Raw genomic sequence first — 23,763 nt, 5'->3', positions numbered from 1 at the left:
TGATACACATTGAATCTGGGAAGACAAGGGGTAGTACGAAATGATTCACTGAAGAAACCTTATTTTATTATAAAATTGTATATTATATATTTTTTAAATATACAAAATTAGATCCTATTAAGGCTAACATAATGTATGTGATTCATATATAGATTAATATGGTACCTTTTTATACATTAAAAATTTATTATGGGTGATATTATAATAGCCTACAGGTATTCTGCTGTACTAAGTAAAAATGTACTAACAAAAATTTTAGTTCTGCTTATATGTATTGGCTAAAAAAAATACAATTGTTCATTGCGGTCATTAGTATTATCACTATATGTTAGATTTTTTTAAAAAAATTGTTTCCTTATATTCACACCATTGTATTGAATTAAAAAGTTTGCCTAGAAAAAAAATCTAAATTTAGATATCTGAATTTTTTTTTCCATCCAAATGTATCATGATGTAATTTTTGAATTTTTTTCTGATAAATCCAGAGATACAATCCATCATGAATTAAATATTTATCACAAGATACAGTATGATTTTTGTATCTTATTTTAGCTGTAGAATCGCCAGTCTTTTTTGTAAAACGAGCTGCGAATTTTACTGAAAATTTCAAAAAATAACTCCAAACTTTCTGTGGCAGCTCCAATTAATAATATACATAATTAATCACAAAGCAGGGAAATTTTTGAGTTGTAGTATGTGACCTTTTAGATATATCTCCTGGGGGCATATTGGTTAAATCGATATTGATTTTATAATGAGTAATGGTGTGTTTAATAATCTGGAAAGTACACACTACATAAATTGGACTGGATTTATGGTACTGGTGACAAAAAAGTGTTAAGCAACTCTTCAAAAATTATAGTGAGCCAAAAAAATTCCAAAAAAAATTCCAAAGAAATTATATATATATATCTATATATACATATATTTTCAGACAAATTATTGTATGCTTACCACTAGTAGTAGAAAATAATTTCTAATGCGGAAGAAATTTGGAGACCTATCTTATCACTACTTGCAGAATTTTTATGTTTCTGATTAGGTTCTTATAAATGACAGCCACTAAATGTTTTTGTAAAATTTTTTTATATGCTTGTTAATGTGAAAACATAAGTGGGTTAATTTAATACCATTTTCATTGGAGTAAGGTTCTCTAGTAAACAAACCCAGGAAGCATGTTGCGTTTTAATTACCATTTTTATTAGCAGACGTGATTAGTTTTATTCCATCAGCTTTTATTCGCCCTATTGTTACGGTATTTTAGGACGCTATAAACAAGCTCTGGGAGTGTCTTGTAAACACCAGCTCCGAGCAGCACACATGGTACTTGTCACTGTGCCCATTAAAAGTGATTAGAAAAATGCCTGTGTAACTTGCCCGGGTGAGCAGCACCGCTTAGTGCTGCTACATTGGCTACGTGGGTTGCACATTTCAACCCATTCTCACCTGACTTGCCACCTCAGTAACCCCCCCCCCCCCCCCCGCTGCTCTGTCATCAGGGATGAGTATGGGTTAAAGACTCTTACTATATGCAGGGGGGGGGGGAAATGTAAAAAAATTAATCACCCCGTTTTTTTTCTGATTATAATTTAAAAAAAAATATATATATATACATATATATATATATATATATATATATATAAAAAATAAACTAAAAATTCCTTAAAAATTCCAAAGAAAGCTGCACCTGTTAATCCTATTACCACTCTATTTTTGTAAGAAAGCTTCCAGGTCCTTGCTCCAAACCCTTTGTTCTGCTGCCATATCCCCACAATGCATTGTGACAGTCAGCATTAGATACCATGCACCCGTGTACTCTCACTGTAGCTAAAGCCCAAGTTATTAATAATCACTCTCATAAAATGGGATACATGAATATGAAGCACGGTGAACCTGAGATGAGGTTGTGGTGTGCAAGGATTTTTTTGAATTTTTTTTTAGTTTTACTCATTACTTAAAAAAATGCAATAAAAAAAATATAAAAAATATTCATGTTGTAGGAGGTGTCAAAAGAGATGCTTAGAATGGGTTGTATAGGATACATTGTTAACATAAAAGGTGATAGGCAATGCTCTTTTTAGAAATATTCACTATGGTCGTAAAGTGAAACATACACCCTAGAACAGAGTAAAACATACATCCATATAGGTAATGTAATATCCTCCCCATCATATACACTATAATACTAAGTAAAGAAGACTAGAAGAGTAAGATGTCCAATGTTGGAGGTGTTACATGTAGATCACCCCATTTTTGAATAAAAACCAAAAATTTCCATCCTCTTGTTAGGATTTGTAAAAGCTCATGTGTCTCCTTTCTTTGACTATACGTTGCGAGGACACAAGAAAGGCAGAAGTTCCCTCTTCATACACTGCTGGCCAGCATATGGTGTAGTGGCCTTTGTTACCAGAAAGGCCAACAGTCAGTAACCCTCAGACTACTGGTCTGTTCAGCATATGCTGCCTCTTCTATTGTCACACCCTGTAATGTATTCGCTATTATACAAGCCGTTTCGATGACATTTTGCCTAATTTTATATTCTGCTATGACGTCACTGGACTATCTAAGAATAATGAAATACCTGTCATGGTTTGCAACTATTCCTTTCCCAACGAGAGAGGTATCTAGTGAGTCTTTATGTGTTTTTGGAAGTCAATGCTGTTTACCTAGTGGGTGGGGAATGGTTACTTAGCATAATGTATTGTCATCTGTCAGAGGTTCCCTCCACTATACAGTAGCCATGATTATGAATTCAGGAGCTGGATTGTTTTTTAACGTTAAAGTCAAATGGGTGTGAACCTTGACTAACGTCTCCCCTTCCTCCCTTTGTGATGGTCACACAAAAGACTACCCGTCCCATCCATATTCTCATTCACTCTTTATTGTTTCCCCTCTCAGAGGGCTTCATATATTGTTCCTCCCCATGTACTATGTGTGGGAGAACAGATTTACCCAATGCATATAATGCCAATATATTTATTCTTCTCTCTCATCACAAGGGTAAAAGAAATGGAAGAAGAAAAAAAAAAGATGAAATATTTTAGTAAAAAGTTGGGTCTCCAAAGAGCTCCCTCATTATTCTACAAATGTCAGGAGACGAGGAACAGTGCAGAGAAAATTCTTTTATGTGTATGAAGCCATCTTCTTCTTCTTCCCTTCTCTCTTGCTCTTTGTTGAAAGCCTTTGATGTTCACATCTCTGCTGAAAATTGTTGTCAAAATTTTTGCTTACCAAAGAGCCCCAAGACAGCGATGTATGCGCCATAAATACTCCATTAAAGCCCTATAGGTCCATATGTGAAATGAGATTTTTTTTTATTATTTTGGCTATAATTTAGAAGAGAAGCTTCTTAAATGTCCCCTTAGAATAGTTCTTAACGTATTGCAGCTAATACAGGATAAGATTTAGTTATTGGTTTCAATAGAGTCTGGTTTATTACACATCGCGCAAATCACCGTGACCTAATAAACCATCATATTATTTATATGTCCTAAATCTCATTATTAGATAATACACAATATACATCAACCAATGTCCTACAAAACATCTACTATGCCATGAAATAATGCACCATGTGCCATATTATTACACATTGTGTCATGCGCCATTTGCTGTTATTACATAATATCCCACGCACCACGCATTACATAATGCGCCATATACTATGTTATTACGTAATACGCGATCTACTAGGTTATTACATAATACGCCGTCTAATATGGTATTACATAATACGCCATCTATTACAATATTGTATAATATGCGATGCACCATATTATTACATAGTGTACCATCTTCTACATATTACACCATACAACATCTGTTAAGTTATATTATTACTTATGTCGCCATGCATCATCTTCTAAGTTATTACATGATACCCCGTACACCACATTACTATGTAATACACCAACTTCTGTTATTATGTAATACACGACACTATTAGCGATGTTTTTACATAATACACCACATTACTACTTGACTTGCTATAATACGTCACTACCTATGACACCATGTGCCGTGTATATAGTACGCCACCTATTACGTTATTACATAATACATGACTATATACTATGTTACTACATACTGTATTGCACCATATATCACAATATTATATTATATACCAACTACAGTCTAATACATCATTACATAATATACCATGTGCCCTATTATTCCATATGGTATATATCCATTTATTCCAAAACCAAGCTGAACACCTATAAATAATATGTAATGCATATTCTACTATGTTATTAAACGCACGGTACTAGTAAACCATGCCTCATGCGTCATGTCACTCCATAATCCAGAACCACATATGTAATGCCTACACCCACCTATATAGTGTATATAGTGTATAGTGCACCATGCAATACACATTATATAAGATTCCATGCTCCACATTATTATAATACACCATGCCTCATGTTATTAAATAGTCATCACTGGGGTATATGGGATATATAGTATACAAGAATTCCACATAAAATTAAAAAAAAAAACCTGATGGGTAAAATCGTTAGAAATGGCAAGCCGGCTATAGGACATTATGTCCTGTTAGCATCAAATCTGAACCCTCGGTGCAGCTCTTCCATTTTGATGTTTCACTTGTGAAAAACAATGCCTATCACGCTGAGCTTGTAACCGGCCTGCATGTTGCATGTGACCAAACGTGTCTACTTTTCATTCATTAGCATCCTGACCGTGGTTGACTTGCTTGAATACCCTGTCACTGTAGGCGTCACAGTTCTGGAGCCTGCCAGTGTATACCATGTAAAGACATGTCATGCGTTCAATGCAGAGTGGCATCAACCCAGAGAAGGCTTTTCATATTGTAGGTGATGGTGAAATGTGATTATATATTAACCCGAAAGGCGGCATTCGGCAGCCAGGGTGAAACAGTCAACCTACTAGAAAAGGATTTCTAAATTCACTAAATATGTGTGCACCCTATTCCACAAGCTGCACACACATTGCACTCACATTAGTGTCTGTCCCCAGCAGGCTCCAAACATAATCTCCATATCCTTCCCACAGACACACTACTGCACTTCCACTTACATAGGGAGGCGGTAATATTTCTCGAGAGTAGGTGTATATTTGAGTAAATGGAGGAAACCCTGCAGAGACCTTCTGGAATTCCAGCATACCTTGTATCACGAGCAGAAAAGCGTTCTCCCCCGCAGCTGCCACTATATTTACCATAAAATATGTGCACACCTTTATTACGCGCTTGATAAATACAGATCTCGGTGCACTTGTATGTATACTTGTATGCTCCTGTTATGTTCAAGTGACTGCACTGAAGTTCAGAAACTTGCATCGAATCCTGCTTTATAATATACTATGTCTACCATAAGCTGAACTAGCTAAGTCATTTACTGTATATGTAAGTCATATAATACAATATTAAGGAAACTGTGGACCACCTAAGATCTTTCAAGGGAAGTGAGGAGACCAGAACCATCTTAGCTTGGGGAAACGTGGCACGTTCTCAGTGGATTAGCAAAATTGCTGGTGGCTAACCCAATGCGAATTCCGGTAGCATTGAAGTAAATGGGGGAATGTGGGTTTGGAACCCAAAGCTGTCAATTACTACCATGTGGATTTCTCATAGCGCATTGCACGTGGTCATAGCCTTAAAGGGAGACTGTCAATAGAACCCAGAATTTCAACCCACGCACACAGATAGATAGGTTAGGTTCATCAGAATCAAACAGGGTTTCCCCTTGAGAATCGCTGTCTCGTTCCTGAGATATCACTGCCTTGTCAATGTGCAATAGAGCCCTTCCAAACAATGAGGGTGTTGCCGGTCACTTCTTTGGAGCAACAGCAACACCTTCATTGCTCCAAAGAGCACATCTGTATATGGGCAAAAACAGCAATCGGAATCACCGATTCACAAGACGAGAGTGGCTTTATATTCTGTGGATCTGTATTCTGTCCTGATAGGTCTGTTCTAGTATATAACTGTAGTTCCCATTAAACTAAAATTCTGGAGGATCTTTCCTTACACCTCGGAAACGTCAGTCTCTTATTCCTCCAAATAGTTACATCTGTTTGATACCTGTCAGGTGGATGTGTCCTTGGCACACACTGGACAGTCTCGGAGTATTCCCATCTTAGCAAATCGTGGCAGAGACATGAATATCTGGCCACATGTCCTCACCACCAGGATGGGACTTCTAGTGGTCAGGACGATACTGTTGTCTTCTATTTCCCCAACTCCCATAGAGGTGAATGGGAGCTACAGAAGAAACGTAACATTGCTGCTGTTCTGTTGGAGTTATGGAGCAGCTTCCATGATTCCCGTCTCAGCCATGAATTGCCAAGATGTGAATAACCCTTTAAGGCTAAGGTGCCATGTGTTACAGACACAACGTTTTGGGTGCTACAGCAACACAGTGGAAAAAAAAACTCAGCCTGTTCATTTTAGCTGTGGAATCGCAAGTATTTTCCTTATATATTTAATAGGGGAAGAAAAAACTGCAGGAAAAACTCATTTCCATTGCATTTCTCATCTGTCTTTCGTTATGTGAGGCCTAATAATGATTGCTGTGCTGGTCATGGCCTTCACATAGGGGGAGATTCATGACATGGGGTAAACAAGAAGGTGTCTTTGTTGTCCATGGCAACTAAGCACAGCACAGTGCTATGGGCAACAAAGACCGTCTTCCTATATCTTCCCATTTCCGGTTCTTGATACCTGAACCTTTATGTCTGGATGTGGCTGAACCATACAATGAGCTCAACCCCCAGAATATTATAGACCAGATGGCGTCTAGTGTTAGAGGGCTCGGAGTATACTGGAGCTTAATAAACTTGGGTACAACTACTGTAGCTCAGCGGTGCAAAGTGCTATTTATGCCAACAAGACATTTTAGGGCAGCCATCATTGTGAAAGTGAGAATTTAGGATTTACAGTGTTGGCCAAAAGTATTGGCACCCCTGTAATTCTGTCAGATAATACTCGTGTTCTTCTAGAAAATGATTGCAAGCACAAACGCTTTGGTATTAATATCTTCATTTATTTTGCTTGCAATGAAAAAACACAAAAGAGAATGAAAAAAAAGTCAAATCATTGATCATTTTACACAAAACTCCAAAAATGGGCTGAACAAAAGTATTGGCACCCTCAGCCTAATACTTGGTAGCACAACCTTTAGACACAATAACTGCGCACAACCGCTTCCGGTAACCAGCAATGAGTTTCTTACAAGGCTCTGCTGGAATTTTAGACCATTCTTCTTTGGCAAACTGCTCCAGGTCCCCCCTGAGATGTGAAGGGGGCCTTCTCCAAACTGCCATCAAGAGATCTCTCCCCCACAGGTGTTCTATGGGATTCAGGTCTGGACTCATTGCTGCCACTTTACAAGTCTCCAGTGCTTTCTCTCAAACCATTTTCTAGTGCTGACCTGAAGTGTGTTTTGGGTCATTGTCCTGCTGGAAGACCCCTGACCTCTGAGGGAGACCCAGCTTTCTCACACTGGGCCCTACATTATGCTGCACAATGTGTTGGTCGTCTTCAGACTTCATAATGCCATGCACACGGTCAAGCAGTCCAGTGCCAGAGGCAGCAAAGCAACCCCAAAACATCAGGGAACCTCCGCCATGTCTGACTGTAGGGACCGTGTTCTTTTCTTTGAAGGCCTCTTTTTTTCCCTGTAAACTCTATGTTGATGCCTTTTCCTACTTTTGTCTCATCTGACCAGAGAACATTCTTCCAAAACCTTTTTGGCTTTCTCAGGTAAATTTTCGCAAACTCCAGCCTGGCTATTTTCTGTCTCTGGGTAAGAAGTGGGGTCTTCCTGGGTCTCCTAGCCTACAGTCCCTTCTCATTCAGACGCTGACGGATAGTACGGGCTGACACTGTTGTACCCTCGGACTGCAGGGCAGCTTGAACTTGTTTGGATATTAGTCGAGGTTCTTTATCCACCATCCGCACAATCTTGCATTGAAATCTCTTGTCAATTTTTCTTTTCCGTCCACATCTAGGGAGGTTAGCCACAGTGCCATGGGCTTTAAACTTCTTGATGACACTGCGCACGGTAGACACAGGAGCATTCAGGTCTTTGGAGATGGACTTGTAGCCTTGAGATTGCTTATGCTTCCTCACAATTTTGCTTCTCAAGTCCTCATACAGTTCTTTGGTCTTCTTTCTTTTCTCCATGCTCAATGTGGTACACACAAGGACACAGGACAGAGGTTGAGTCAACTTTAATCCATTTCAACTGGCAGCAAGTGTGATTTAGTTATTGCCACCACCTGTTAGGTGCCTCAGGTAAATTAAAAGGTGCTGTTAATTACACAAATTAGAGAAGCATCACATGATTTTTCAAACAGTGCCAATACTTTTGTCCACCCCCTTTTTTATGTTTGGTGTGGAATTATATCCAATTTTGCTTTTTGACAATTCTTTTTGTGGTTTTCCATTGAAGACAAATTAAATGAAGATAATAATAACAAAGAATTTGTGATTGCAATCATTTTCTGGAAGAACACGAGTATTATCTGACAGAATTGCAGGGGTGCCAATACTTTTGGCCAACACTGTAGATAAATATGTTGAATACCAGAGCTGACCCTACATCGGTGTCTTGTGTCCTGCTAGCATACTATCATACAGTGCACAAATATATATACCATACAGTGCTTTATTATACTACCTTTATGGTATGTAATTGTAAAAACAGGGCCATATATTGGTCAAATAACACTTACATCCAGTCATTGTTATACATTGCTATACAGTGCCACCACCATATACTGCAAAGATAATATCCACTGACTATAGCACTATGCACAAAGTAAGTGCCACCATGCAGAAAGAAACTCAATAATAATGCTATACAATGTCTCATTAATACAGTCGGTACAAGCTTCGGTGTTGTGCTTCTTACATTAGCTTGATACTTGTATGGCTTCTTTGTTTTTTCGTACCATTGGGGGGTATGAACATCAGAGATGGGGACAGCTAAAATAGTGGTTACCTGGTGGACCCCATTGACTATAATGGGGTCCGTCAGGAATCTATCGTTGTTAAACTGAAACTGGCGGTGGAAAAGTCCTTGGTGCATAACTTTTTAGGGTGCAGTCACACGGAGTTTTATGGTGCTGTTTTTGCCACAATAACACGTGTAAAGAATACGCGCTGAATATACAGTAAGACTCCCGTTGACTTTAATGGGATCTTTTTTTTAAACTCGTGTTATTTTACGCGTGTAAAAAAAATGCGACAGAAAACACGTCACTCAAACTTGGATGACATCCGCGTAACACCTGTTATGTCACTCATCCATAGACTTCATATGATGACTCAGGTCAGTGAAAACAGTCCTGAATAGGACATGCTTTAAAAAAACAGATCAGAGAGTGATCTGTGTACATAAGCACATAGGAAAGCATTGATTCTAATACTATCCGACTGCAATCCATTAACAAAACAGAAGTCACTTGGAGGATAAAACCAGTCAGGTGCATGGACTCTTATATACTCCTTCCAAGCTTACTCTTAGGCTAAGCCCCATTAGGCTCAGCCCCATTCAATGCATAACCCATGCCAGACAATACCCATGGACAGGTGTGGCACTGTTGCAATTTTCGGTTTCTTAGAATTAAAATAAATGGTAAAGATATTATTGATGGCCTCTTAGATTGAGCAATATCTTCTTTATAATTGATTTTGTACAGGATAAGGTCTTTTGGGTAGCCCCAGCTTGGTTGGATCATTGGAAGTAGTATTCTAAATGAGTGCTTAGTGAATATATTAATGAATTTGGGAGAGTTATTATTATCCAGACATTGGTCCAGCTTGCACAGTATATATATATATATATATATATATATATATATATATATATATATATATATATATATGTGCAGCAACAAGTCCTTGGGAAAACAGCATGGATAGCACATGGATAATATCCGTGTGTCACCGATGCTTCCTTTACCCATTGATTGAGATCTATCCTGAGTCCTGACTATACATGGTCATGTGTATGGGAGCCATAGAAAGTAATGGTCAGTGAGCTAGCCATTTAACACAGTGTACACGGGATGTACCAAATTTTGGAATAGAACAGTAATAAATAGTAGATTGTTGCAATAGAAATGCTAAAGAGTACTGCGACCATGTAACCAATCCCGTCCTGTAATTACTAGGTGAAAGCTCGGAGGTTGTTACACATATATCTTAATTACTAATCCCACATGGTCCTACTAGGTGGTATGCGGTAGAAGTGCTTCTTAATCCAGTTGTAATGTACCCCAGCAGGACATGTTTTGCAGATTCTTTCTATTCACAGGTGGAATAATAAGTAGCAGATGTAGTGAACTAATCATTCATGAATACTCCTGGTAGGAGATCTGGAGAACTTTCTCTGCTGGAGGTGACTCAGGGCAGGGTTAAGAAGCCTTTGTGCAGGTCATAGAAGCCAGGAATCCTATATACCACCTACTGGAGGTTTAGAAGCATAAGGCTACCTGACTAGGGGGAATATAAATCCATGTATCATAGCTCGTCTTATTCATTACTTGTTGTTTAATTCTTGATTGTTGTGCTCTTTGGACAACGGCAGCGACTCCCAACTTTTTACCTTTGAAAAAGTTGAGTACAGAGAGAAGCCTTCTATCATTCATGCTCGGGGCTGTAAGGCTTAGATATTGTTCACTGACCACTCTGCCCACCCACCGTGTGCTCTTGACTGTCATGCAAATTAGTATTCTTGCTCCCTGTAAATAAAGCTGTACCTCTATCGCCACCTGTTGAAAGGCAGCAATCCTATAAGTCAAGCCTGACCTTTTAAGGGAATATTGTCAATCCTTAGGGAGAGACCACCATATAGGTGTGTGGAGACTTAACAAGCCATTTGCGCTCCACTGTGAGGGATCATGGGAAGAATATGCAAATATTTTTCCCATGATCCCTCACAGTGGACCGTAAATGGCTTGATAAGTCTCCACACACCTATATGGTGGTCTCTCCCTAAGGAGTGACAATATCCCCTTAACCTGGTCTGAAGCCTCTCACCTCTGACAAGTTAGTCTTCTCTGCGCCGGGCTGAAGAGATCCAATCAGATCGAAACAGCTGTCCTTGGCATGATCCCATGCTTGGAAATACCAGGCTACATTTTTAGATAATCTATACACCAATAGGATTGGACGTGAACTGAAGATCAGCAGGGGTCCGACACCTGGGACCCAACCAATGGAGGCAGGAGCAGTGATCCTTGATTCCGTTTCACAGGCCATGTGGTATCTCAAGGATCAGTCACATATCCTGTTCACAGTTTAGTCTCATGTAAGTCAACACTTATACAAATGTATGGCACCCGTGCTCACTTGAACGCTGCAGTCTCTTCAAACAGCCAAGATGTTGAAACCCCTTTAAATCATCCTTAAAGGGATTTTTTGGTACTTTAATATTGATGGCCTTCATATCAGGAGGTTGGTGAGATTTGATTTAGGGATTTGGGAATAGTCTAACTTTTAACACCTTTGCTATTGAGCTGAATCAAGTGTATCAAGTAAATGGAATTGAGCTGTAGTACCTGGCATAGCCACATCCATGGGTATGGCGTTGTTCCTCTGTAAACAGCCTATCCTGAGGCTTTAGATACATTTTAGGTAACGGTTGGCTGTATACTTGTTTGGCTGATATCCTCCGTATACACATGAACTCTTGCCGAGTACGCAGATACTCTCAATAGACAGAGGGAAGTTGGGAAAAGCTGAGACACTCCTATACAAATTCAATTCTTGGTCAGTCCCTCCAAAATCGGTGACTTCTCCCAACATTTATCTATTGTGTATGATCAACTTAATACAGCCCATGACTTTAGTCTTTAAAAGCTGACTCTTAATACATACATGTTACTGGATAAACATCATTTTTTATGCATTAAATGGATTTTCTGGGCTAAAAATATGATCAGTATCAGATCAGTGGGGTCCAACACCCAGCACCCCCATCAGTTAGTTGTTTTCAGCAGCTGATACACAGTGAATGGTGCAGGAAGCAGCTAGCTCTGTTCTCTGTATAGTGGCCAGACCAGGTACTGCAATAAGAGCCCATTCACTGGAATGGAAGTTAAACTGCAGTGACTCAGTTCAGCCAGTACACAGAGAACAGCGCTGTCTGCTTCCTGCTCTATTCTCTGTGTATCAGCTGTTGAGAATAGCTGATCAAAGGGGGTGCCGGATGTCATTGGTAAACTTCAGCCTAGATATAAGATACTTCCAGCTTGTTTATGAGCCAATAACAGGAGTATTTCAGGTTATAAGGGTATGTACAATAGATAGTCTTTCTGGCTGATGCGGTGAGAAGTATGCAGGCAGTATAAAAGAAAGCAGCCATCATAGCGGCAGCCATCATAAACAGTACAGGGATATTAAGGTTACAGATATGTATTGGTGAATTGGTGTATATAGTTTTGTAATATGGAAGAAGCAAGAAGCTTTGTCTGCTGCATATGAATATAATGGAGCCGGGGAAGCAGTTTAGACTCAGACGTGTTCTTTATTGTTGTAATAAAAAAACCATATATGGGATAGAAATATTTGGGTGCGGATGTGGGATATTTCTATCATTTTTAGTGGATGGGCTATAAATGTGTGTGGTAGGATACAGCTAAGAGGTTTAGTGTTACCTATTACTGTACATATTACAGGGGTTATCTGGGGCTATCATATGTATTGCTGTGGCCATTTCACTACTTACAAAACATAGCGCCATACATTGTATAGTGGTTGTGCTTGGTATTGCAACTCAGCACCATTTGAATAGCACTAAGCATGTGACCAATTGACGGGATACCAGTGGTCTGTGAAGAACAAGTGAAGCTAAATAAGATGATCCCCTTTAAATTAACATCAACCAAACCCAACAATTTCATTGGGATCGGCCGGCCAACTAATGTGGATGGGTCATCACAACTGATGGCAGATGCCCGAAGGATAAAGGGTCAGGGATGGTGGAGTTCAACATGTTGGATCCTTTTGTATTGAGGGTAAATCGCCCGCCATTGAAAACTCATAGACCCTGGGCTGAGTCTTAATGTGTATGGAGGGAGTCTTGTCCAGGACGGCTTTACTTACATAAGAACATTATTGTAAGTTTTTGTTGGTGCTGGATAAAGCAGATATGTCTGATAGGAAACCCCAGACACATGGCCAGATAATCTCTGCAGATAGACTCGTCTTTGCTCTGCTGTCTGGGCTGTTATAATGATTACATAGTGTTATCGATTGATACATTATAATGGATGAGCGCTGTGTAGACGTCGCAAGTACATAGCATTACCCGAGCGTCTATTAACCTTGTGTCCCAGGTGGGTCAAGAGGCGTCCGCTGTGTGCCATGTAACGTCTCTAAAGCATTTTTTGCAACCCAAAATACATCACTTAGCACTCGTAGATGATCAGCGGCTATCACTGCTGGGACTGAGCCCATGCTGGGCCATAATAACAGGGGTTAAAAGATAGAGCTCCGAAATACGTCAGTGATTTTCTGTGCGTGACGTCCTTTCAAGATGGATCAATAAAGTCTCCAAGGTGGAGGTTTTTATTTGCATTCATTTTTGTTGGGACCACCATTATTTCAGGGTCCTATCCATTGTAATAGACCTTTTACATGCTGTCTTTTTTCACTTTATTACCATGAACTCCAAAACAACGCAATACGAAAAATGTTAAAATTTCCGTTTTTTCAACTCAAGCTTTGTTGCAACTGGTAGATAGGCCCCCTATTTGACGCCCCTATATACATTGATGGTGTTGTATGTTAAGGGTGATCCCATATTTCTGTGCTGGGATACTGTTTTCCCATACACTGCCATGGGATGATGCCCATATTCTGTACCTTCAGTTGTTGTTGGTCAATCATTCCCATATATACTTACACGCCCAGTGTGGCTAAGCATGCATGTGTTTTCTATGGGCGAGGGGAGTAAGTGATCGCCAGACACCACTGAATATCTATATGGGATCAAACATGACAAAATTCAGCAAACCTGGGGCAACACGGTGGCTAAGTGGTTAGCCTTGCAGCGCTGGAGTCCTGGGTTCAAATCCCCCCAGGAACAACATCTGCAAGGAGTTTGTATGTTCTCCCTGTGTTTGCATGGATTTCTTCCCATGTGCATCTTCTTATAAGGGAACCCATGGGCCAAGTTTCAGTCTTTTTTAAATTTAACTCATTATCGTCATTTCAGTAGGAGTATAAAGGATACAAGCCATATAAGATAAGCCTATTCTCTATGTGAGAAGCGCTGTGTCCTGTTCCTAGAATAGCACATGCCTGGCAGGTATAACATCTCCTCGCTTTTCTCACTGTCATTGCAATGGGGGAACATCTTCTAGGCTTTACTGAATACTTGCTATTAGTAAGAAAGCAGTAGAGGACTGCAGCCCTTCTATCTACGGATCGGGGTGCGTCCGGCGGCTTTGAGTCTCGGAAAGTAACGCCATAATAGCGAAACCCAAATATTATATAAATCTGGAAGGGTAAATGTAGATGGTAATCTGTGGGCTCCAGTGAAGCGCCTTTCAGCAGTGTATTACAAGTGAGAGTCAAAGTGAAATCAGCTTAGCATATAAACAATAGGATTATACAGACTGGAGAGAGGATTGCTAATTAAAAGAGAGATTGGTAAGGGGCTAAGGACGGTCCGCTGAGACACTCCACAGGCTTTAGAGCTAAGATGTGACAGGATCAATCCTGCTTAAACCACAGCACAGCTGACGCATCTGAATTGGCTGAAATTGTGTGGGGTAAATGACCCTCCGGTCCACTCGCGGTCCTGCACAGTTTGATTTATCTTTCTTGTAAAGATCGTTAACTGAACCACGTAATCTCTAAGATCCTTGTCTCCGAAATCCAGTCTTCAAAAAATAAGTCGTATTAGGAAAATTTCTCAGAAACAGAAACTCTAATGAAGGCGGATTTTCGAGAGTTACAAATCGATGACCTGTCCTTAGGATGGATCATCGATATGTGACTGGTGAGGGGTCTGACATTCAGCTACTCCTGCTTTACAGGCTAGTCACATCACATTTATCAGTCACGTGGCCCGTTGACTGCTCAGTAGGGTTGAGCGATCGGGATCGGGAAAGATCATATCCTGATCAGCGATCGAGCTAATTTCACGATTGCGATCGGGATCAGCTGGAAAATGATCGGAAATCGGATTTTGAAATCTCAAGATCGTCTCAACCCTACTGTATATATAATATACAATTAGGGTTGAGGGATCTGGAAAGATCGGATCCCGAACGGTGATCGAGCAATGATCGGCTGGAAAATGATCGGAAATTGGGTTTTAAAATCGATCTTGAAATTTCAAGATCGGCTCAACCCTAAATTCCTTCCAAGTGAATGGGGATGAGCTGCAATACCAAGCACAGCCACCATACTGTGGCACTATGCTTGGTATTCAGCGAACTCTGCAGCCCCCTAAACCAGCAGATCTGTACTAGTCCGGGCTATTGAGACTTCACGGACTGTTATACCCCAAATCAACCACCCCAACCCCCCATACCCATCACTCCCCCCCCCCCCAATTATGCCAAATATATATTCGGACGTGCCAATAAAGCTTGTTTGATTTGATTTGATATTGATGAGCTATTTTACAAATAGCATCCATGCAAAATCTGTAAGAGACCCCCTTATATACCGTGGGCCATTTGGTAAGCCTCTTTAAGTACCGTGGCCCTGTTGTATCTTGTACCACTACACCCCTATAGTTACCCCTTCTCTTGTTAGAGTCTTGACTTTTCCTCGAAGAACCCTCTTTCTCCTCATTGTTATATGGATGAGGGCTAAGATTCTCCAAGAAAATAAGGGTTAAAGATACATTTTTGAGATACTATTAAGGAAAATTTCTCACCCCTCATGTCTGTATAGGATTATTTGTATAGGACAACCTAGTAAATAGATCAACTGATTGACATTTTCAGGGTTTCTTTAGTTTTTCCTTACGTTGGCCACAAATTCAGGATTGCCCAATTCTCATGTAAATGATTTCTTGTGCGAGCAAAGCTTGGCTTCTGTTCCCCATAGACTTTCCCGCCTCACCTCAGGGTCTTGGCCGTCTGGAGCTCATTGACTTGCTGTCCACCCATTGACATTGGCTCCTTTCCCCCTGTGCGAGGACGCCATCTGAACAATAGGACAAATGGCGTATCTGTAGCTGATGTGACCTTCAGCCTATTATCTCTTGGAGTCGGTCTTGAGTGACCCGGAGACCTAGGACACGACTTATTTAATTCATTATTATCAAGAAATTGGGATTTTCTGCAATAATTCTAATTGGAAAGGAAGCGAAGGCCTTGGGGCGAGCCTGCACCAAACTGGATCTTCTGTAAAAATGAAATTATTTCAGGACCTTTCCTGACAAGGGAATGTAGAAAGATGCAAAACTGTGACAAATCACAGAAAACATTTAGTTCAGTCAAATTTTATAACTTTTCATGGATTGTATAATCTTTTGTCCCAACAAAACTAAGCCCATACCCTTAAAATCTATCACATTTCTGGGAGCCATATAGGGAATGTTCTAATTTTTCTCATCAATATTAAATCTGGGGGTGTCTGACACCCCAGCACCCCGCAGACCAACTGATCGAATCCCTTTAGTGAGTGTCAATCCTGCTTCACAGACCAAGTGACATCATGTTCACCAGTCATATGACTGATGTGTAGCTCAGTCCCATTCAAGGGAATGGGGCTGAGCCGCCATACTATACACAACCACTGTACAATTTGCAGTAAGTAGTGAAGAGACTACAGTGCTCATTTCAATGCTGTGGTGTCATCAAACAGCTGATCGGTGCGGTCCTGTCCACCAATCTGTTATTGATGCCCTATCTTAAGTATTGGCCATCCAAATATCTTAGTCTGTAAAAACTCCTTTAATGGTGTTGTCCATTGCAAAGTGGTTCGCTATATTCAATGCAACATTTGGGCTAAACCTGTTAATTCCAGCAGTAAATGTTCCTTATAATTAACAAGTGTGAACACACCATATGAGGTCCATAACCGTCTAAAAGTAACTTATTATGGTCTACGAGATTGTATGTAAGGGACTGAGCTAATAAGTTATTGGAGGCCTTCTATGGTCTGTATCCATATTATATATATAACAATATCAAATCGAGTGTAGGACATACTATATGTGCAGCCCGTATAGGAGCCCTGTGGGTAATGGGGCTCATGGTCCTCTATCATCTATTAGGGTATGAAGTATTACTCGGTTTTTATGTCAGAGAGAAAGTATAATGGGTATATTTGCACCTCTGCACTGTTTTACAACCACTCATGGTTGTGGCTTTGAAATACTGATGCAAAATACTGTCATGTGAATAAGATCTTGGAATCCATTCACACGACAGAAAATGAAGAGTAATGTCCGCTTTATGCTGCAACTAAATGGTGCTGATCAATAGGGTGCCTTGTGCTGCAGGTCCTGTGCTGATCAGCCATGGACTCAGAGGGAAGATTGAGCAAGATGCTTATTTTCACAGGGTCTTGCTTTGGTCTTGCCTTCCATTGAATACAATGTAAGTATTCAGGGTACAATTTGATGGAATCGGCCTCAAAATCATCAAATCCCTCCCCAGTTTCTGTAATTGTGGCTAACAATAACTAGTAGGATGTTCGAAACACCTAGTGAGGTCCTTATGTTGGAGACCAAGGGGCCCATATATTGTCCTAGCATGGGGCCCCTCTACTGTCTGTATTGCATGTATATATATAATGCTTTGGCGTAGCTCACTATTAGGACCGGGCCACTTGTCCTTTTACCAGTCTACATGACCTGAGCTTTCGGACGGCGCTCGTGCTGAAGCTCATCAATACCGGCGAACATTACGCAGCATAGGAAATTACTCACCAGTGTAATATTGCGCTACTTCTAGTAAGAAATGATGTGATTATTTTTTTTTTGTTCTAGAGGAATGAGACGCCGGCTAATGTTTGATGTTTATAATTGGCATCGCTGACGGCCTCCAGGCAACAATTTATTTTAATTAATATCAATATTGCACGCTTTGTCTTTTAAATAGCCGAAATACACAGAGCTTCCAAATGAAGTCATTCCAGACAAAACAATCACAGAGAGCCGTAATAATAACTTTATGCCGCAATAACCTCTAGTCTGTTGGGTCATTGAAACTTCGATTGTGAGCATACTGTATGCGCTACAAAGTATTCACTCCATTTAAAGGTTTATTTCTTAAGTACTGTATGTAATACAGGAAATACATCATCAGAAATTGACCTATTATTTACGTCTCTGTTTCTATTATCAAAAATCTCCTTGTAGATTGACACTTCCTGTTCTGTAGAGATCACTTTTTGGTCCTCATCTCATGATCATCATGGACAGGATTACAATCAGAGATAACACCTACCAATAGAAAGAGGCGAAATGGTGGGCTTGGGTAGCTGAAAGGGAACCTGGTATTATTTTGGGAAAAAAATTGATGCGTAAGATATGGTCAGCACAGGCCACAAACCAGGCTTGTACATATCAGCCGTCAGGTTGTAGGATTCTATAGTTTGGTCTTGTTTTTCTGCTGACATCCAGATAAGCTTAACAAGGGACGGCTATGTGCCCAAAACAGAGAACGGATATGTAGAAATTCAGATGGGTCTTGTGATGGTCAAAATTCGACTTGGAAATGAGCGCAGATGGTCTGTTTCCTATCAGTCTATCACAGAGAGGATGCACAACTGATGTAGTGGGTGTCTGCTGGAAGATTTACTGAGGATAACACCAAATGTGCACATAGAATATATTTAGAGAGAGGGAGAGACTTGTATATGTAACTGTACCATGTGATGTGAAGATACATATATAATTCAATAGTAAATGAAGCACACACTCACTATACAATGTTGTATAGATATATCAGAAGTATGACTGCTTATTGTGTAGTTTGCAGTAAAAATCTTGTTCTGTATTGGGTTAATTTTTCTGTATTGTATAACATATAGTGTTATATGATAGAGGAGAGAGGCTGAGCTCTGTGATATATAGGTTATATGATAGAGGAGAGAAGCTGAGCTCTGTGATATATAGGTTATATGGTAGAGGAGAGAAGCTGAGCTCTGTGATATATAGGGTTATATGATAGAGGAGAGAAGCTGAGCTCTGTGAAATATAGGTTATATGATAGAGGAGAGAAGCTGAGCTCTGTGATATATAGGTTTATATGATAGAGGAGAGAAACTGAGGTCTGTGATATATAGGGTTATATGATAGAGGAGAGAAGCTGAGCTCTGTGATATATAGGTTTACATGATAGAGGAGAGAAGCTGAGCTCTGTGATATATAGGTTATATGATAGAGGAGAGAAGCTGAGCTCTGTGATATATAGGGTTATATGATAGAGGAGAGAAGCTGAGCTCTGTGATATATAGGGTTATATGATAGAGGAGAGAAGCTGAGCTCTGTGATATATAGGTTATATGATAGAGGAGAGAAGCTGTGCTCTGTGATATATAGGGTTATATGATAGAGGAGAGAAGCTGAGCTCTGTGATATATAGGCTTATATGATAGAGGAGAGAAGCTGAGCTATGTGATATATAGGGTTATATGATAGAGGGAGAGAAGCTGGTCTCTGTGATATATAGGGTTATATGAGAGAGGAGAGAAGCTGAGTTCTGTGATATATAGGATTATATGATAGAGGAGAGAAGCTGAGCTCTGTGATATATAGGGTTATATGATAGAGGAGAGAAGCTGGTCTGTGTGAAATATAGGATTATATGATAGAGGAGAGAAGCTGAGCTCTGTGATATATAGGATTATATGATAGAGGAGAGAAGCTGAGATCTGTGATATATAGGTTTATATGATAGAGGAGAGAAGCTGAGCTCTGTGATATATAGGTTATATGATAGAGGAGAGAAGCTGAGCTCTGTTATATATAGGGTTATATGATAGAGGAGAGAAGCTGAGCTCTGTGATATATAGGGTTATATGATAGAGGAGAGAAGCTGAGCTTTGTGATATATAGGGTTATATGATAGAGGAGAGAAGCTGAGCTCTGTGATATATAGGGTTATATGATAGAGGAGAGAAGCTGGTCTGTGTGATATATAGGATTATATGATAGAGGAGAGAAGCTGAGCTCTGTGATATATAGGATTATATGATAGAGGAGAGAAGCTGAGCTCTGTGATATATAGGTTATATGATAGAGGAGAGAAGCTGAGCTCTGTTATATATAGGGTTATATGATAGAGGAGAGAAGCTGAGCTCTGTGATATATAGGGTTATATGATAGAGGAGAGAAGCTGAGTTCTGTGATATATAGGTTTATATAATAGAGGGAGAGAAGCTGAGCTCTGTGATATATAGGTATATATGATTTGGAGTAGGATTTCGGAGTGAAAGCAGAGTCCATCCTGACAGGACTCCTCGGGAAGACAATGAGAGTCCTGATTATCTTGCCTACAGAAAATGTCAGTCTTCTGTGTTCTGATACAGGGAAAGCTGTCAAATCAAATCAAATCAAATCAAAAAAATGCTTTATTGGCACGTCCGAATAGGTATTTGGCATTGCCAAAGTATTTGTCAATCACTATGTGTGTGTGGAGTAAGTAAGACACTCACTCTCTTCTAGGAGTCTTGTCAGGATGGTTGATGGTTTTACGTAGTTTTTCTTGTTTGCTTTCACCTTTACTTACTCTTTTACACGGATGTTCTTGCACGTGCTGTATATTTCCTTATATCATTATATGTACAAACATACCTCCAAAATCGTAAAGTGATATGATGTAAATAGACAGATTTATGGATTGTGCAATTTTGCTATTTGCCAGAATTCCATTGTTCTTGGCAATGTTAGTATGGAGTCCATTATAATGTATCAGTGTCACGCTGAACCCCAAGCCTTTCTAATTAGACAACCTCCAAATGTGCGACATTGTACTGATGTTGTGGATAACAAGTATCACAGGGGTTAGGCAGCCTCTCCCATATTTACCATGGGTGGATTATGACTGGTTCAGGTACATGTGCACATGTGCAGTGTATTACTATGTGACAGGATTCGCTTCCTTTTACAATATACCCAGAATTTTATTTTGCTTTGTATTTTGTGATTAGAATAACGAGTCTGAGAGATCTGGTTGCACAATATATACCGTTCTTCCTATGGTACACCTAAAAAAAATTACCATATACATGTTGACCTACATGAATATGGATCTCTATCTGTGGCTTGGATCTCTGAAGGAAATAGATCACCAGAAAATAACTTTTTTTATGTTAAACATTACTTAAGAATTTTTAATGTTTTCCATGAAACTTTGTATTTGATAAATACTAAATCCTGCAGTTTTCACTCTGGTCACTAAGCCTAATAATAGCCTGATGCTAGGTTCACACCTGCGTTCAGGTTTCCATTCAGGGGGTCGACTCCACTTAATAAAGCAGTTACCCACGGAAACTTGTGGACCCCACAGACTATAATGGGATCCGCTGAATATTTGCTCGGTTTCCGCCCGAAATAGGCGAAAAATGCTGATTTTTTAAAATGGCTTCAGGGACGGAATCCCCAACCGTAGTACAAGCGCTGGTGTAAACCCAGCCTGACACTTGCTATTGCTGCAGGCATTTTCTTTGCAGCAACTACCTCATTTACATCACAGACCGTTTTACAATAGAAGATAACAACTCTGTTGCTAACACTATGGAGTCTGGATTGCATCCATGACTGAGGATAGATGAGCTCACAGCTTTTCCTATCCTGCTCCCTGCACAGGGCACGTCTAGAAAACTATTACCGCCTATGGCAATGAGAGTGCTGTAAAGAGTATCACTAAATGCTGTTAAAAGAGCAAGGGAGAAGCTCATAAAAGATGTCCGCCCTTATAATAATGCACAAAAAAAATAAAATGAAGAAATCTATAGTCAGAAAAGAAAAAACAATTAGAAATAAGTCAGATATCACTATCAGGTTGTAATAAATAATAAAGTAGTGATACAATCCCCAAAGTTAGCAGGGGTAAAGCTTTCTGGAATTGTAGTGCTTGGGGCTTGTCTAAGGCCCCACATAGAGGGCCACGGCAAAAAAGCGCTTTTCACAGAAAGTATTATGAAGCAAGTAATATTTAGCTCACCGTATGTTCAGAATATCAGGCATCTAAGATGGTGACGGGAAACAGTGTGCCCCGACGCAACCAGCAACTGTGTAGATGTGGCAAAGTACTACAGACAAAACCAAATATTCATGTACTGTATGTAGGGATACCAGAATGAGGATGATGAAGAGTACGAATATAGCATTTTAATCTTCGCTATAGACTTCCCGCTCTCTATGTACAACCTGATAAGGACCCATCTAAAGGTGCCGTATACTTAAGAGTAAAGTGGACCACTATCTTATTTGTATGGAGTTATGTCAGCTTTCTTCCAACAGATGATGAACCTTTCACCAACTTGATCAATTTAAGTTCTTACTATCTGTTAATAGATGTAACTCCAGTCCAGTTGGAATTTCCTCTGTATCCCCCACCGCTCCTGATTAACAAGCACAGTTAGTTTTGGTGCCTGAAGCTATTTAATCTCTGTAATGTCAAGTGGGTGGTGTCAGGCAGGGGGTGTGGTTCAGAGCTCCAATCAGAGGCAGCCAGTGTCAGAGCTCAGAATCACACTCCTTGTCTGCTCCTGCCTGACACCGGCCACCTGACAGTACAGAGACTAAATAGGCCCCAAAACCAACAAGATTGATTGCTCCGGAATGGTGGGGACTAGAGAAAAAATTCCAACTGTGTCAGAATCAGGGGAGCTATAAAATGATACAAAGAACTGGCCTTGTTGGAGGTGGTAACATGCTCTTTAACATGCCCAATCCATTGTTCTTATGAGTGACAACCTCGACCAAAGGTGTCTGGTAATAACCTTTTTTGCATCTCCCAAATAGTTTTGCTTAGCCAAACTGAGCGTGCATGTGTATGAAGGGAGGAGGAGGAATAACTGTGAGCTAAATAGTTATTGAAGGCGTATGGCACCGTAAAATCCTATTGACTATACTGAGAAGAAATAGAAATTCAATATTTCATTTCGGAGAGTGGCTTGGAGAAATATCTACATGCACGAATGTTCAGCGGCCTTACTGAACATTAAATAAGAAGAGTCAGGCAGCCCCTTTAAGGCCCACACTTATCATTCTTGCTACGTGGCAGGGGGGGCTTTTGGACTCGCTTAGACTACAGTACCCATGTGCACTGCTACCTCTATAGCTATAGCTATCCCAGTTCCATGCACTATTGTGTGGTATAATAATGTGCAGGTACTACTATTATTATTACAGCATTTGTAAGAATTATGTAATACCATTATATATTGCTACTTTGTATATGTACGGTGTATACGACACTATATTGCATTATTATATATATATATATATATATATATATATATATATATATATATATATATATATATATTATATGTACTAGTATCTTCTCTTATCATAGGTTCTATTCTAACGTACTGCTCTCCTATTTAGGATCAGGTCCAGGAAGGAATAACCGTAAACCCTAAAAGTGAAGGAATGATTTGTAAGAGATTTAATAAATGATTTTGCTATTTGAGGCCACCGGGGAGTTGTGTTACCATAGAAATGCGCAGGGCCTGGCACGGCGCTCTGACATGTCACAGAGCTCCACGGTGGCTTCCAAAACATTTTCAGTACGATGTCCTTCATAATGCGCCGAACATGGCAGGGAGCTCATTGATTATTT

The 23,763-nt window shown here is 39.8% G+C and overlaps 1 protein-coding gene across 1 annotated transcript in view; it reads left to right on the top strand.

Moving 5' to 3' along the window:
- The window catches only part of PTPRN2 (protein tyrosine phosphatase receptor type N2), a 723,914-nt gene that overhangs the window by 600,991 nt on the left and 99,160 nt on the right, over window positions 1-23,763 (top strand). The gene's annotated exons all lie outside the window — the stretch shown is intronic.

This window comes from Leptodactylus fuscus, chromosome 4 (genome assembly GCF_031893055.1).
Source record: "Leptodactylus fuscus isolate aLepFus1 chromosome 4, aLepFus1.hap2, whole genome shotgun sequence".
Taxonomy (NCBI): Eukaryota; Metazoa; Chordata; class Amphibia; order Anura; family Leptodactylidae; genus Leptodactylus; species Leptodactylus fuscus.
Note: the sequence above shows the minus strand (reverse complement) of the source record. Positions and strands in the feature narration are given on the sequence as shown.